Here is a 16,640-nt window from a genome sequence, read left to right on the forward strand (position 1 = left end):
CCGCCAGGGCTAGGGGAGAAAACAGAGCGTCCAGTCAATTTTGTGTATAGACTCAAAATGTTCCATATAGATATTTGAGAGCATCCAAATAGGGTTTTATGATAAAAAATAATGTGCCCAGTTCTGACCTCCAAATTTGATGTAGTTTGGATGGCATTTTGGAAGGGAAAATAATTTGATGGGCCTAGGGTTCAAGTGTCAATTAATAGGGAGCTTTAGCTGCACCTTATTCCAGCAAAAACGTGAACGTGAATTGTGTCTATACTAGGTCACTTTGGACTTATTGCATGCTCACGTTTGACGTCTGCACGTACGTACCTCAAGTGAGATTAATGTTAACTTCACGTATGCTAAAAATGTGAGATTTTAACAACACAATTTCCTGACGTTTACGTTCACGTGTTTGTTCGCGTACCGTGCAAAAAAACTTTCCCAATCAGTGTCCCTTTACTTTGAAAAGCTGTACTTGTGAGAATTGGAATATGTATACTTGTGTATTTTTGAATATTTGACATTTTGCACTGTAAGCTTTGGTTGACGGTGACGTTAAATTAGTTTTTGATTTTATTTGTCAAAAAATGTACTCGTCTTCGGCTCGTACATTCTACCTACATATATACACTTTCTCATCCAGGCTTAACATTGTGATTCAGACTATTGCCGCTTCCGTTAGGAGCATCCCCGATTGTCTGAGACACTAGCGGCACCTTAATCAGAAGATCCGGATATCACGCCGGATCTGAATATGGCCACAGGACAGTTTGTAAATGTAGCCCCGATCATGTACTTAGAGTTGGCGCTACATTTATACCAACTTTGTGCAGAGTTGCTGAAGTGTGTATAAAACCAAAGATCATAGAGCGCCGAAGATGCGGAACTTGGGCTGAAATGTGAAATCCCAGTGGACGCCATTTCGGCGAGTAACTCTTTTGATACAACAGTAGATCAGTGCAGATCAGTGCAGACAATGACCATTCCTATCAATGGGAAACAAAACATTCACTTGCTGAAATGGCACCCATGCGTATTTCACGTTAGATAAAGCTTCAGTTCCCCATCTTCTCAGTTCCGCATCATGCGGCGCTCTATAATCTTTGATAAAACATATTTAATGAGTTTCCGAAGCTATTTACTTGCCTGCCATTAAAGACAGCTATCAAAACCTGTCTCTGGTATAATAGGCCTATGTTTGATGTTATGTTTTTATTTTTATTTTGTGCAGGTAACTGCGTGTATCTATTGGATATTCTGTGAGTGGAGGCCGTGACCATTGATGTGCAAAGGTTATCTACTACATCCTGTGACGACTGCCAAAATGACAATGCTCTCTTAAAATCAATTATGTATGGACTCGTATCGCCCACTATGATGACGTCACACAGTACTTCCCTCTATTCCATGGAGTTTTCTGCTACGCAGGCAATTCGAGAAATCACCAATCGCGTATGAATGAATTCTTCTGAGTCAGCTATGACATACGCACTTGGTGCTATGTGAAATCCAATGTTCGATTTTTATGAGGTAACTTCGTTGTGTGTAAGTGTCGCGGCTTTTGTTAACTCCATTCCACACAAAGCAGGGATTAAAACGAGGCAGGGTATGGGTACTACAATCAATACCACGATGGTAAACACTCTGTGTTGGGTGATTTGGACTGTTAGAAAGCGGTGGGCCTATTCATTACCTGCCGCTGTAACCAGACAGCACTGGTGTTTGTCGAGGGACACAATGCCCCTCCACGCTCCACTGAACACTCCCCTTTGTATCCTAACACTGTTACTGTGGTGCAAGATTTCACCTGTTCATTCAGCACCAGTTATGTCCTCGGACAGCAGCTACGTCTCTGACTACTATGCTAACAATAATATTATCGGTAACGGCCCTCCCAAAGAAGGCGAAATGGTTCCCGGCTACAAGTATTCTTTCGAAGGGACGGCTGTCGCTTCATCCATGTACGAAGGGGTGATCATCTGCCTGCTGGCCATTACTGCCTTCGTTGGACTCGTGGTGTGGGTTTTGAAGTCAAACTTTGAAGAGAGACAGACCCGGCGGATGAGGCGCGAGGCATCGCTGAGGGACAGGAACTCGAATGTTAGCCCGCTAATGACACCCGACTCGGAGGAGTCATGACGGCAGGCGAACCGTCCAAGAACTTCATCCTCCACTGTATATAATAATCAATCTGCGTTGTAGGTACGCCGCACATAAAGCTTGGTGTATATATAACGTCTGTATGTAACATGCAACATGTCTATTCCAAAGCTATGGGGCTGAAAACCACCAGAGAAATACACACACCATCATCACAGCGTACATCTTTGCCCACCGAAGTCCCACCTTGTTTGTTTTTGGAATGTCGCAACACTGTTACACGTCTACTTTGTATCTAGAGGGAGCTCCGTTTGTTCATGGAAGTTAAGTTTTCATCATATACGGTGTATATATTCATCAACGATGTCCTGATTAACATGAACCAAGAAATTGCTAACAATGATTGAGCAGTGCAAGATGAAACATAACGGGACTATTTGGAAATAACATTGGAATAAATTGGTGAGAGAATTTTGTACACGGTGACCATGCCATCGCAGTGAGTGCTTCGTGATAACATGGAGGTATAACCTCCATGCTGAATGACTATAGTTTCAAAATTGCACATCATTCAACGTTCGTCTTGTTTCGTTGACTTTGTTTCCATCCGTTCAAACTGCCACCAAAATAATCATAACTTTGTGAGAAAGCAACAGTACACACAAACCAACGTAGTCTGGGTTAGAATCGGTTCAATGAGCGGTTCATTCAAGGCATCCTGCATATATACCTGTAAATGAAATAGAAAAGCACGTTCGAGCACAGGGAAAGTAACTTTTACATGTTCACAACTCTGGTCCATTCAGCGCATTGTTTAGGGTCAGGGCCGTGGCAACATGTCTCCTACACTGCAGGTTAACAAGGGTCATCACAATTTTTAGTCAAAATTCAAATTAGTGTTGTCTAAAAAAAAAACATACAAACTTTGTGCCACTACACCAGAAATCATAAGTAGTGTTTACCTTGTAAATACATCCAGTAATTCGAAAAATCTCTACGAGTTGTTATGTACCCGACTATGTTTAAAAGGAAATGAAATGGTCGTAGAGCTTTTGTTGGCCTGTTGTGTGAACCGGTTGTTCCAATGAACCGGATCGGTTCCTGATACGCGAGTATTTCGAAGGTTTTGTTCCTGGAAAATAGCGATAAAAAAAAGGAAGAAAAAAAACTTAACGTCGGTGGTAAATCTTGAGCTCAAAAACAACTAACCGACCTCAGTGTCGTCCCTGGTCACCATGGTGTTGTGGTTAGGGGAATTGGATAAGATAAAAGTGTTTGGCAACATTCGCAAAAACACGTTTCGCCTCAAACCGAATCTGATATAAATCAGAAGGAGTTTGTTCTGCTGTAATGGTTTTCAAGTTCATTTTATATTGTCGGCAACTGATGTATACCCTGCCGCAATTCATTCTTTCCAACAGGAATTTTGTTTTTTTATCAATGAAATAATTATCAGTTGTGGTAAATTGTATGTAAATTTGCATTCATTCTTTTTAACAATAAAGAGAGATATGTATTGAAAATTAACCTAAAAACGGTTCATATGGTTCTTTTTTGATATTGTGAAGCTAATTACATGTTTGTCGTAAGTCCTGCTAATGATTACCAACAAGAAACATTTCTTTATAAACCGCACAGTCTAATTAAACCACTCTATAAAAAAAACCTCAGTCATAACTGATTCCAACTTATAGTTGGAGACTGACCAAAACTGTCCTAAAAATTAAACGGAGTTTGATCAAGGTGATGCAGAATCGCGCGGGTGAAATCGAATTCCACGTGATCTACTTTCCGGGTCCGCGTGACCAAGTCATCAAGGCCCTCTGGGGCGCACAGTCAAGGCCAGTGCAAGTTGAAGTTTTTAAAATGTTGATGTGTGCATTGTATACTTGCGAAATATAAAAACTAAGAAGCTATGCCAGTTTATTAAGATCAGTGTATTTAGTTCTGTTTTGAAAGTTTTTAAAGAAACAATGATTCGGATTAAATTACAGTACAATTGGATCTCGGGTTACCCTACTGCACTGTATGGGCCTGCATATAACCATGGAGGAAAGATGACCTCCATGGTCTAACTACAGACAAATGGAGTGACAGAAAGTGAGCGAGTAGCTGATTAATCAAGAGAAAGACATTGTCAGGCGCGAGTTGGTGAATATGTGTACACTAATGTCAACATATGAAGTTATTATTGAGAAATCAATTCGCCTTTGTTATACTCTTCTTGACATCTTAATATACACAATGAGCGGCAGATAGTTATGAACAGTAAAAAGTTTGCGTTTGATGACAACTTCAATGGCACGTTCAATTTGTTCCAAATGAAACGCTTGTCATCATAGCTAATAGCCGACTTTTTTAATTCCAAATTCATCAATTCGATTGTTTGTTTGTATTTAATAAACAACTTGGATCGTCAACCACACTCAATAAAAGGGTCTATGGAATTTTTTGTAGGACAAAAAACACAACGTCCACAAATGTACACTAAACTTACACAGTTTGAAGATAATGATAGTAGAAAGCTTCCCTGAAAATATTACGTGCTGAGGTGCTGTAGTTTTTTTGGAAATGAGTAAAACAGTGTCATGGAAATTATTTTCGTCTCATGAGACGAAAATTATTTTAATCATAAACAAACGCATTTTCATGACATTGTTTTACTCTTTTCTCAAAAACTACAGCACCTCAGTAAGTAAAATATGAAGGGAAGCTTTCCACTATCATTATCTGTGAACCCAAAGGTTTATGTAAATCCATTGACATTTGAAAAGATACCCCAATCCTACATTTGTTTATTACGGTTTGAAACTTTGCATGGAGGGAGTGGCTGCATTTTCTGTACATCTCTTTTCAAAAGTATTTGCTTCTATCAGAGCGAACTGATCGAAACGTCGAGTTTTCATCGACCGTTGTTTGTGTTAAAATACACCCTATATAAATATTGGGTAGGGTCATAAATATTACAAAGGATTGCTCCCAGGGACCAATCCAATTTTCGATTTAAGCATGAATCCAGTTAAAATGTTAAATCTAAAAGATTGTTGTTAATTCCTTGTCCTAAAAATCACGTGGACATTGTGTTGGCATTCCTGTTTTTATCAAGGGAGACATTTCATGCTAAGCAAAATGTTGTGCTTAGCGACTGTATGAAATTAGGCCCTGCTTGTTGGTTTGTTTTGTACACCAATCCACGATACATGGCATTTATTATGGCATATTATTATGGGGTGGTTGTGTACCCCGTTTGATTTGAGTTCAAGGCAACTACACTGCATGTACCATGTTTACCTTTTCGTGTAGTGTTTGGACGTCACACTCTAACGAGTGACACATTGTGTTGCAGTGAACAATCGGTAACAGGGACAACCGTGAAAATATTAACTTGACAAAGGAAGAGAAATGAACCAAGTATTGAAGATAATCCCTTCAAACCTTATTTGGATTCTTTTACAAACAAAGTTGGCTTTTGGTAGAAAATATTTTTAAAAAAATAAAAATAAAAAAACTCTCGAGGTCATTTTTCGAAAAAGTATTTTTTAAATGTGATCGCCATGTTTGGTTTAAACTCTCTCGACGAACGTCACCATACGAACTCACTCTAGTTGAGGGGGATTCGGGCAAATTAGTCTCGCATCAGTCTTTAAAATCGATCAACTTTCAAGTGCACTCATAGGTTTTTTTTTTATTTTAAATCTTTAGATGATTCTTCGATTTGTGTTAATGAGGCAGGATTCCGAACCAAACAACCCTTAAGATGTTTAATGCACCATCTGGCTCTGAGTTCTATAAGCAATTTTCTAGACAAAATACTCGCCAACGGACTAGTTTCAGTATGTGATGAAGATTTGTACGAAGGGTACGGGGTTGTAGCGGAAATATTAAAACGTTGATAACTCGTGAAGACTGATAGTGATTTTAACCATTGTTATACATGGGTGCCATTTTTCGAGGTGTTAAGCGGCAAATGTGCTTTAACCATGTCGTGTGCAAATGTAAGAACAAGTTGCCTTGGATCGGTCCAGTTGGTCTATTAAAAGCATTTGTAACCGTTTGTATTGAAATGCATATGGGTGGAAAGATGTTGTAGAAGTAGAATACAATAATCCAAACAAACATGCCATTTATGGAAGTCAAGTTTTTGACTCCCATAAAATGGCCGGCCGTGTTAGTTCGCAAGGGAAAAGGAAAGCCACGCAATTTTGAGGCAATGTTGTGTGCATTATTGTATTCTACCTTTAAAACATATTTCTAATCGTATGCATTGGTTAACAAACGGTTACAAATGCTGTTAATAGACCAACTCGTCCGATCCAAGGCAACGTGTTCCTTTAACGAAACAGAGTTGATGGAAACTGCACATCGTAACAATTTAATTTATCTTTGATTTCGTTTTGACTCAGTGGTGTATGTTTAATGTTTCAAACTGGTAATAACTGTGTATTTCTGTTTGCTCTTATGTGTTTTGTTTTGATCCAGTTTGGGTTGATATAGCTTTAGCTTGACACACTTTGCAGTAAACTTGTTTTGTTTTACCATGTGTATGTGTTTGTGCTAAGTTATGTATGTTTTATTTAGACCCCTTTCTGAAATGATTTCACCTGCCCTAGTTCGACTTGCCTAAAACGAAGCCTTCGTTTGGTAGAAAAAAACAATCTTCGTTTGATTTGCTCATGAGTTTTGCAATGACTATAAAACCTCCTCTAGTTCCGTACGTGCCTTTGTATACATTGGAGTAATTATAGAGTCATCACCCTCCGTTTACGCTAATGAGATACGGAAGCGTAACTGTTACGTCCGGACAGTGGCACTCATTTGGCTGCAATCGTTTGCTTCTTATTCGAGTAAATGAGTCTGCATTTCAAATACGTTTGCATTAACTCGTTAAAGGTATACCGTATACACTAATTGGTAATTACTCAAAATAATTGTTAGCGTAAACGCTGACTTGGTAACGAGCGATGGAGAGCTATTGACAATACACATTGTAAGAAACGGCTCCCTCTGAAGTGACGTAGTTTTACGAAAGAAGCAATTTCTCACTCGAACAATAGTATTTTTTTATTTTATTTGTTTTATTTATTGATATCCAACAGCGGAAAGCCGCCACTTACAGGAATCCTTAAAAACTATGTAAAAAAATATAAATTTTCAATATGAATATAAATAAACAATATATAACATTAAAAATTACACAATATTGATAAAATCATTATTATAAGTAGACAAAAGTAGTACACCGAAACCCACATCAAACAGACCAGGGAATACCAACAAGTACACAAACACACATCAGACATTAAAACAAACACATGTAGTAAGAATACACAAACAGAACAACACACGAAACCCCAATTAGGTACAACAAACAAACAAAGAAACAAACAAACAAACAAACAAACAAAAAAAGGCACAACAAAAACACCAACAATAACTTAAACACAAACACACCAACAAACACCCCAACGAACAAACAAACACAAGAAAAAAACAGACAACTTAAAAAATAAAAAATAAAATAAAAACACTAAGGTTTACAAAGCAATTTGATGAAGTTGCAACTGAGATGGAACATGAGATGTTCACAGTTTAACAAAATAAAAATATTATTTAGCAAATTTAATTAGCTGTCTGCGAAAACAATTTAATGTTTTAGCCCCAAACACATCGCATGATTCATGAAGCTGGTTGTATGAAGATGAAACTCTGGAAACAAACCTTTTTTTGGTAACATCAACTCGGCTCATGGGAACATGCATGATATGCTTGGAAGCTGACCTAGTAGTACGACGTTCTGAAACATGAAAACTGAAAGGATTAGCAGCGGTTAAATTATAATTGCTTTGGATATGTTTGTAGAGGAACGAGCAATCGTTAACTTTTCTCCTCTGGGCAAGAGTTGGTAAGCTAAATAATTTACACATTTCCAAATAAGTAATATCACCTTGATTGTTGTTGTGAAGAATTTTGTACATAAAAAACAAGTAACGACTTTGTAGTCTTTCTAGTCGGTCAGATTGTGATTCAGAAATTGAGTTAAAAACAACAGTACAATACTCCAGTCGAGGTCTAATAAGAGAACAATACAAGGTTCAGCTGAAGCTCAGCTGAAGCATTTTATTGTGCATCTGAAAGCACACAAAATTGTGCAGCAAGGGTGTTTTTCTTCCTTTAGTTTATTGCTAATTCTATGACCAATTGAGCCCAAATTTAAACAGATTTGTTGCTTTATGCATATGTTGAGATACACCAAGTGAATATAGTCTTTGTCAGTTACGAAACGTGTCCAGTGTCTTTAACCTCGTCACGATTTTAACATACCGAGGAGGTGTCCTCCTTGCTCCCAGCGTGACGTTTGTGGTCGTAACGGGAGGTTGTGATAAGATGTACACGTGGCATGTGAGGTCATAGGGGAAAGTATTGGTGAGGCTTACCTGAAGTTGTGATGGACGAAGAAGACAGTGAGAAAATACTGGTATACTTGGAGGACTGTTGGTTGAAAATATTACAGTTTAAGCACAAATAGCAGATGACAGCACGACTTTAAGTTGCGTAAGCGTCATCATAAGCAAAAGTACAGCTAAACACTACAAATACCATGTCAGTTTTATAATGTACAAGACCCAAGTTCATAAAGCTGTCGAGTAGAAAACACTGCTTAATGTATTTGCTAAGTGAAAGTTTGAGTCGGGCACCAGTCGCAACAGTGTAAACTTCATTTATTGACTGGTATCCTGCTTCTGTTTAACAAAACTTGTCTGTGCTCATATCAAGCTTTTGGCCGACATTCGAATCGTGATGTGTCTTATTGTTTGAACAGATAAGTTTGATTGATTTTGCATTGTGATGTTCATGATCGAAATGCCTACTATTAATTTCTTTCTGACCATTTGTGCATACACTTAAACCATCCTCATCCTCATTTAAAGTCAGTGGACGCTATTGGTAATTACTCAAAATAATTATTAGCATAAAATCTTTCTTGGTACATGTAATGAGTAATGGGGAGAGGTTGATGGAATAAATAATTGTGTGAAACGGCTCCCTCTGAAGTAATGTAGTTTTTGAGAAAGAAGTCATTTTCCACGAATTTGAGCTCAAATTGTCACAGGTTTGTTATTTTATGCATATGTTGACACACCAACTGTGAAGGCTAGTCTTTGACAATTACCAATAGTGTCCAATATCTTTTAGGAAAACTCGAGATGTGAGTTCTACCAACTGATAGTTTGCACACAATATTTTGCACACATAACTTTGTCCTCGTTGTCCTTAATACGTTGAATCAAGTAGACAACTGGCAATCTGGGAATGGCATGTGCAGTTAAATTGCAATTTGATATTGCGGCCACTCATTCCAAATATGAATTTGGTGAATCAATAACTTCGTGATTGCTTTATAATGAAGGCATTTCTTAAACGATTATTCATAAATACCTCAGACAGTTTCGCTATTGATATTGGTGGAGAGCGCGTCACGTGGGTGTGTATAAACCTTTAACAGTCGTGCCACATCACGCGATACGCGCGACGCGCACAGTATTCCCTTATAAGGAGTTCTTTACCCGAGGGCGGCGGAGGGCTTAACCATTTCATAGCTGGAGGGTTGTTGGGTTGAAAGAAATCATTTAACAATTATAATGTTTGCATTTTTTCTACTTTTTGACAAAAAATGATGTTTTTGACCGAAAAGTAATTATGAATGGGAATCAAAGTGTGTTGAATCGGTTTTCAACCAGTAGTTTAAACCCGCCGAGGCCTGGTTCTTTATAATTTACCTCGACTTCGTCTCGGTAAAATTATCAAGAATCAGGCCTCGTTGGGATTAAACCACTAGTTGAAAACCTCTTTACCACACATTGATTCCCTTGGTAAGTATATGACTTTATACCAGCAGTCGTTTTACACTCTGAAATTTAGTCAAATTCGTGATAATAGCTTTAAAAAAAAACAGGACTCCAACCCCCCAGAATAACAAAATAATAATTTGATTAATAATGAATATTAGTACTCATAAAATAATAGTTTCTACCCTTACACGATGATTATTAGAGCCCTCAGACACTTTCCCGAGTTCTGTGCAGGAGAAAACAAATAAATACAAATCACTGGGTTGGGATTGTTCACAGAACTCAGGCAAGTAGATTATACACATCGGTGTAAAGATAAAACCAAATTATGTTGTATCTCCTATGCAAATTCATTTATTATCAATTCAATGTAATATTAATAACAATCATAGCTTAATTCGATTGTCACAATCGTATGAAGACCGATAATGAAGTCGAATTGAGCCACTGATGGAAACAAATAGATAATAGTGAAGTAGTTGCTCATTGTTTTCACTGAAATAATAACGATTTTCAAATTTGATGGATTTATACACACTTGACACTGTGTTTATTGAAAAACTAGAGGACGGAAAACTACTTTTTGATTCCTAAAACCATGTGTAACAGTATTATTTTTGGGGGTGGGTGCTGGCTGTGAACGTAACCGATGCGCTTTGAACTTTATACTCGTCTTCAGGGAAATGCTTTCGTTTTTTGTTTTTTTTTTCAGAAACTCCTCAAAATCTCGTCATCTATTCATGTAGTGGCTCTTTTAAAACTAGCTTCTTCATCAAGCCATGTGTTCGTGAGTCCATCACTTATTGCCGTATATAATCCATTATCAAATTGACACCAAGATGCACACACCGCATCAATGAACGTATAAGTCACGCTGGCTTCCTGCTCCGGTATTAAAAATAGCCTGGTTGGCACGGTCATTTACATTTATAAATACAACGTATTATTGCTTTAGCAGAGGTCGAGACAGTCGTGTGTAGGGATCCAGTTGCCTGCAGCATATGGTGCCCCTGTTATCATAATTCATTGTACCGAACTGTATCAAGAGCATGTTATGGTAATTACATTTGAATAATATGAGAACAAAGTGCTGAATGGTTGTTAAATTATGACATTGAGATTTTAATGCTTTTTACATCTTAGAAATTGATGCTGACTGGTTTTATCTGTGCGTAGGGAAACGCGTTTTTAGATGACCAGATGAAGGGTTGAGTTGACTGTCCTCTGACACAACCCCATTACCGTTATCTTAATGATCGTTATTTGGACGTCCTCCTTGTCTATGCATCCTGCTTTATCTGATGCAGGAAGGAAGGTGTTTTTGGTCTCATTGAATATAACAGCTGTATATGTCACTGTCGCAAATTGGGGTTTGGCAAAGAAGGGCATATACAGCCCACTCAAACAGTTATTACACACGATTATGCCTACTATTTGCCCCATACAAATGCTCTTTAAATACCGATTCTCGCTGCCTCGTTGCGCACACTTTGTTGGGAGACTACCTGGCCAATTTGCTCATAAGATGTCATCAAAAGGACCTCAACAAACCTAAAACATTCAACACTAACCTAAAGAAAAAAAAAAAAAAAAAAAAAAAAAAAAGTTGTAAGCACTACACAGATTAACAAAAAATGAAGAACTTTTAAGTTATATTTTTTTACGAAAAGGAGAAGAAAAATAAAAAGACTCACCAAATTCGGTGTTATGCTCATAATTACTTTGAGTAATTACCATTAGTGTCCACTGCCTTTAAGTCTTATGAAGCACAGTTAGTATTTTATATGACCTTTTACAACTGAAACCCTACGAGTATCATCAATTTCAAGATGCTTCATTACGTATAACACTTGCCATTTGTATTCTCCAGTCTACGGCTTCCAAATGAGCGGTTATCGGTGAAAGACAAACAAAGGCAACTGCAACAAATAAAACAACTCAACAACAACAACAACATCAACATCACTAACTGCTACAACACCAGCAACAACAGCAAACAACAACAACAACAGCAGCATCTCCAACAACGATAACAAAAGCAACAGCAACAATGATTAAAGACAGATACTTAAAAGTGATTTAGGTTGTTCTGACTTATGAATCGGAACTTTAAGGGCTCCTGTTTTGGGATCTTCCATACATTTGTCTTGTTTGTTTCCCTTGTGTGTGTATTTTGCCTTGTACAGCGCATTGAACACGGCTGTTGTGAAAAAAATGCTGTATTCGTGTCTAAATTAAGGGGAATTAGCCACTGTTTTTTTTTTTTCAACCGGAAGACTATCACAATAACTCATTTAATAATTCCCAATCAACAATATTCTACTTGGAATGTTTTACTCCGTTATCAATATTGGAGCAGGTTTCTGTTTGTGCTCGCTGAAGATCAACAAGTAATACGAAAATCGACACGTCAAATATTCACTGACAGGAGGCAAATCAATTCTGGCGGTTGTTTTTCTGCTTGTTAATCATCATGTCCATTATTAACTTTGCGCAGTCATATAGGACTACTGATGAGTAAACCCCAAGGTTAATTCCGTAGTTCATATTGATGTGTACACCACTAGCGTTGTGTGGTACATAATGCAAAATCCTCATCCTCAAAAACGTCAACTGGCATATCAACTGTCAGTCAGTATCAAGGCCACTGTGGGTTTTTTTCGAATTGGCGGCTAAGGCTCAAGCTGTGACCCTTTTCGAAACCACGGCTTCGGGTTAAGGCTTCATTCTCTCGTCTGAAGCCCTGGAGGCGTATAGCCAAAGCACGCGCAATTGTCGAAACAACCGGCGGGGCCGAACCAAATCCAAAGTCGAAGCCGTCGGTTCGAAAAGGGCCAGTATGACCAAGGCCACACCACTGCGTCTTCATGCATTGAACAAGTACGGCATGCGTCCACAGCAATACAGTTAACCGTGGTCGTACAGAGCCGTCAATAGCACATTAGCATGATCGGCGGATTCGGAAAGAGACAAATTCTGCTGCATTTCGAATCCACTTAAATGTGTAGTTAGTAAAGGGGGATACATTGTTTGTTTTGGGAAGACTTAATCGATTCATATGCCATGTTTTTCTTGATTTCAATCATCTCAGCGTAAATTTATTTTGTTGAATCAGTGAAACAAGTTTTTATCTCAATTTTTTTTTTCAGTGAACAACTAAAATCTCGTTCTTTTTATTTAACAAAAATACAGTCCTCTGCTTGAATATGTTTGTACATTTGTTTAAACCACCCGACGTTCTATCTTCCACCCCAAGTGACCTTTTTTATTACATTTGAGATCAAATTATGAGGGAACAGGGAGTAGTTGAAAGTGCTTCTTAATGGTCCCCGCAGTGGGCATGATTTCTAATGCACCTGTATTGATGAAAGTTTCACCTTGGCCCATAATACTATTGTTATCTCTTGATATCATGCGAATTGCTTTTGCGATAATTAGTGACATGTTCCCTGATGATTGTTGTGTCCTTTGAACCCAATCAAGGTTATTTTTATATTAGATGCACGTTTTCGCTGGTAGTTTGGTCCCCTTATTACTGGTTACTTAGTATACGTTTATATGAGAATGGATAAGCGGTCTCATATCTGTTCTCACGTGTGTTCTGTGTACGTAGCGAGCAATTGGATGTTACATTGTAACAAAAACATATATTATTTTTACCTCCATGGTAAAAACAGTGTTTAGCTTAATTTAAATACATTTATAAGCATTTCCAGTGTTGTACCCACGTTTTCGCATGTATAACCTTCAACATATTTGGATGTGTATGTTTGTTTGAATGCTGCAGCCAATTAAAAGCAGTTGGCAAAAGAACTATAAGCTTGTTAACGAGGTGGGCGCAATAAGTGTGTTTTTAAAAACTAAACACTGTTTTTACGGTTACACACCTATATTCCGACACCCCTATGTTCCGACACCCCTATGTTCCGACAACTAAACCTATATTCCGACACCCCTATGTTCCGACACCACTATATTCCGACACCCCTATATTCCGACACCCCTATGTTCCGACAACTAAACCTATATTCCGACACCCCTATGTTCCGACACCCCTATATTCCGACACCCCTATGTTCCGACACTCCTATGTTCCGACAAGTTGTTTTCGCACATATTACTCAGTTGATCAATAACAAAAACACAACTTGTATTACGCAAGGTTTCCCAGTAATTTTCGACCGGGATTAGGTTTGAACATTCATAAAATGAATTTGTACTATTTTATAAAGTGATGGAATCACGCATGCATTTCATTTTTGTTTGTGGTTATTTATACACATGGGTATGGCTCCCCGAGGTAGCTGGCAATAAAATACTCGGTACTTTGCAATTGTTAGGTGCGTGCCTGTGTTGATAACATTTCATGAGCCTTCAACTAATAAAAATTCCAACCCTCTCCTGCGTTTATTGCGCCGATGTGTAATTTCTTTCTTTTGCCCCCCCCCCCACCAAAAATAATAATAATAATAATAATTCATTACTCAGTACTCTGCTAAAAGAAACCAAAGTTGCTAATTTTTAATAGCAGAATAACACTTAATATACAAATTAGACTCCTTTGTGTGACTATAAAGATAGTTTACCGGTACGTTCATGGACTAAAAAATGGCTAACACAAAATATCGGTACAGGTTGTCGGAACATAGGGGTGTCGGAACATAGGGGTGTTTGGGTCGTTGGAGGATAATGGTGTCGGAACATAGGGGTGTCGGAATATAGGGGTGTCGGAACATAGGTGTGTCGGAATATAGGTTGAGTTGTCGGAACATAGGGGTGTCGGAATATAGGGGTGTCGGAACATAGAGATGTCGGAATATAGAGCAGTCACCGTTTTTACAGTATAGCCAAGGACTATTTTAGTTTGCAGGCCAATGGTACTTTGCTTAATATCCGACTCTCATTGAATTGCTTGGGTCGTTTATCCAGTCATGTATCGCATGCAAGATAGACTCGGATTTTTATGATTTATTTTTAAACCAATTTCTGTGCCTTTTTGACACATATTCAGGGCCATACTGACCAGCAGTATGACTACCACTCCGATAGCAATGGAAAGAGATAAACAAGAGAGTTCACTGAGACCGGAAATCTCACCAAACAATCAGAAACAAAACTAAATGACAGATTTCACGAAAAATTTGCACCAAGGGTGGCAAACAGTTCATTCTGCATTATTTACAATATTATTTTTTGTTTTTTTTAATAACGTGTAGTTGATGTTAGATTCTGGTTTGGGCAGGCGGTTTTCAGTATATTAGTGCGCAATATTTTCATTTGTGAAAAGTGGTATATTGTTCCTGGTATTATTGGATTTCGTTTTCTAGCCTTATTCCCCACCCCAGATGTAGGTAACTGAAACAAAAAACTGAAGGCACATTTACACCATGGCCCACAGTCTAAATTAGATGGACAGTAAGATGCACAAAATGGCAACCAAAAGAGTAGGGAAACGAGGCAGAACAACATATACAAGATGGATGAATGACAAAGTGAAGATCACAGGGAAGACTATGCACCACCAGCGACTAAGGAAATGGCTACATGTAAGAATCTCTCAGAGGGCTACATCCTGAATGAATGGACAATGCATAATGTACAAGGTACAATACCTTGGTAGAAAATGCAAAGGTGGTTTACACTGCAGACTCTACCAGAAAACATAACTCTGGACACAAGAGGGCGGTGTTGCTCGATATTCAAACTGAAATCCAAAACAAGTACTCCTAATTGTTGAACTATTATTGTTGTCTCGTTTTGGGAAGTGTTATCCCGCATTGCTAATAATGGCCCTTTGTGGCAATGTTTACGAGATGCATGGTACTAAGACATCTTCCTCGCAAACTAAGTTGTTCATATTTCAAAACAACTCTTGCATGGTCATGGAAATTTCCATAATGTCGCCATATATTGTTGTTCCTCCTCGATATGTTGACAGTCAAGTAATTAGGTACTCCCACTACACTCCAATGCAGACAGTTTCGATGGAAACAATCTTGGAAATTAGGTGAAGAGCGCAGACAAAAAAACACGCAGGTATAAAGGCAGCAATCCACAGCTTGTCAATTCCATTTGCTTGCGCTCGATTTCAGGAGTCCGAACAAATTAGCCCATCTCTTTATTGACCAAGGGTCATTAGACGCGTGAAGCGGGATTAATATGTTGGCTTGGAATCCCGTTGTCGGTGCTCATGGGACGCACCAGTTTGTCCCGAAAAGGGAATCACACACTTGACTTGATTTGCAAACAGCGGATGGCCAGGGCGACAAACTTATAATTGCAAAGCATTAGCCTTGCATCTCCAATCACGTCCAGATGGGCTGTATTGAGCTCTTAACGGTGTGCGTTAGAAAAGCGAAATAGGGCGTGGGCAAAAGGAGTCCAGCAAGTTTACAGTGATGTTTCATTGACATCATGATCGTTTGTTCCTTTTCTAAAACATTTACCTTTTCATTCTAGTTATTTAAATTGTGTGAGAAGTTTCTAAATATTGACCTGGTTGAGTAAAGACAAAAACACAGAAACAAATAAAACAGCTGAATTTGTTTTTATATTAGCCCACTTCTCTTTTTAGAACATTAAAAAGCAATTTACCACTGCCTTTTTATTAGATATTGGTTATGGTCGTTTGTTACTGAAAAAAGTACTTTCAGCTAATCATGTATGTACCAGCAGCAAGCCAAGGCTAAAAGGGCTCTT

The 16,640-nt window shown here is 38.3% G+C and overlaps 1 long non-coding RNA gene across 1 annotated transcript in view; it reads left to right on the forward strand.

The window, feature by feature from the left end:
• Nucleotides 1-3,607, forward strand: part of LOC139947028 (uncharacterized) — a 60,718-nt gene extending 57,111 nt beyond the window's left edge. Inside the window, exon 3 of the long non-coding RNA XR_011787306.1 lies at nucleotides 1,223-3,607. This is a non-coding gene — a long non-coding RNA (uncharacterized lncRNA). The remainder of the gene's footprint in view (nucleotides 1-1,222) is intronic.
• The last annotated feature ends 13,033 nt before the right edge of the window (nucleotides 3,608-16,640 follow it).

The sequence above is a fragment of the Asterias amurensis genome, chromosome 14, assembly GCF_032118995.1.
Source record: "Asterias amurensis chromosome 14, ASM3211899v1".
Lineage (NCBI taxonomy): Eukaryota > Metazoa > Echinodermata > Asteroidea > Forcipulatida > Asteriidae > Asterias > Asterias amurensis.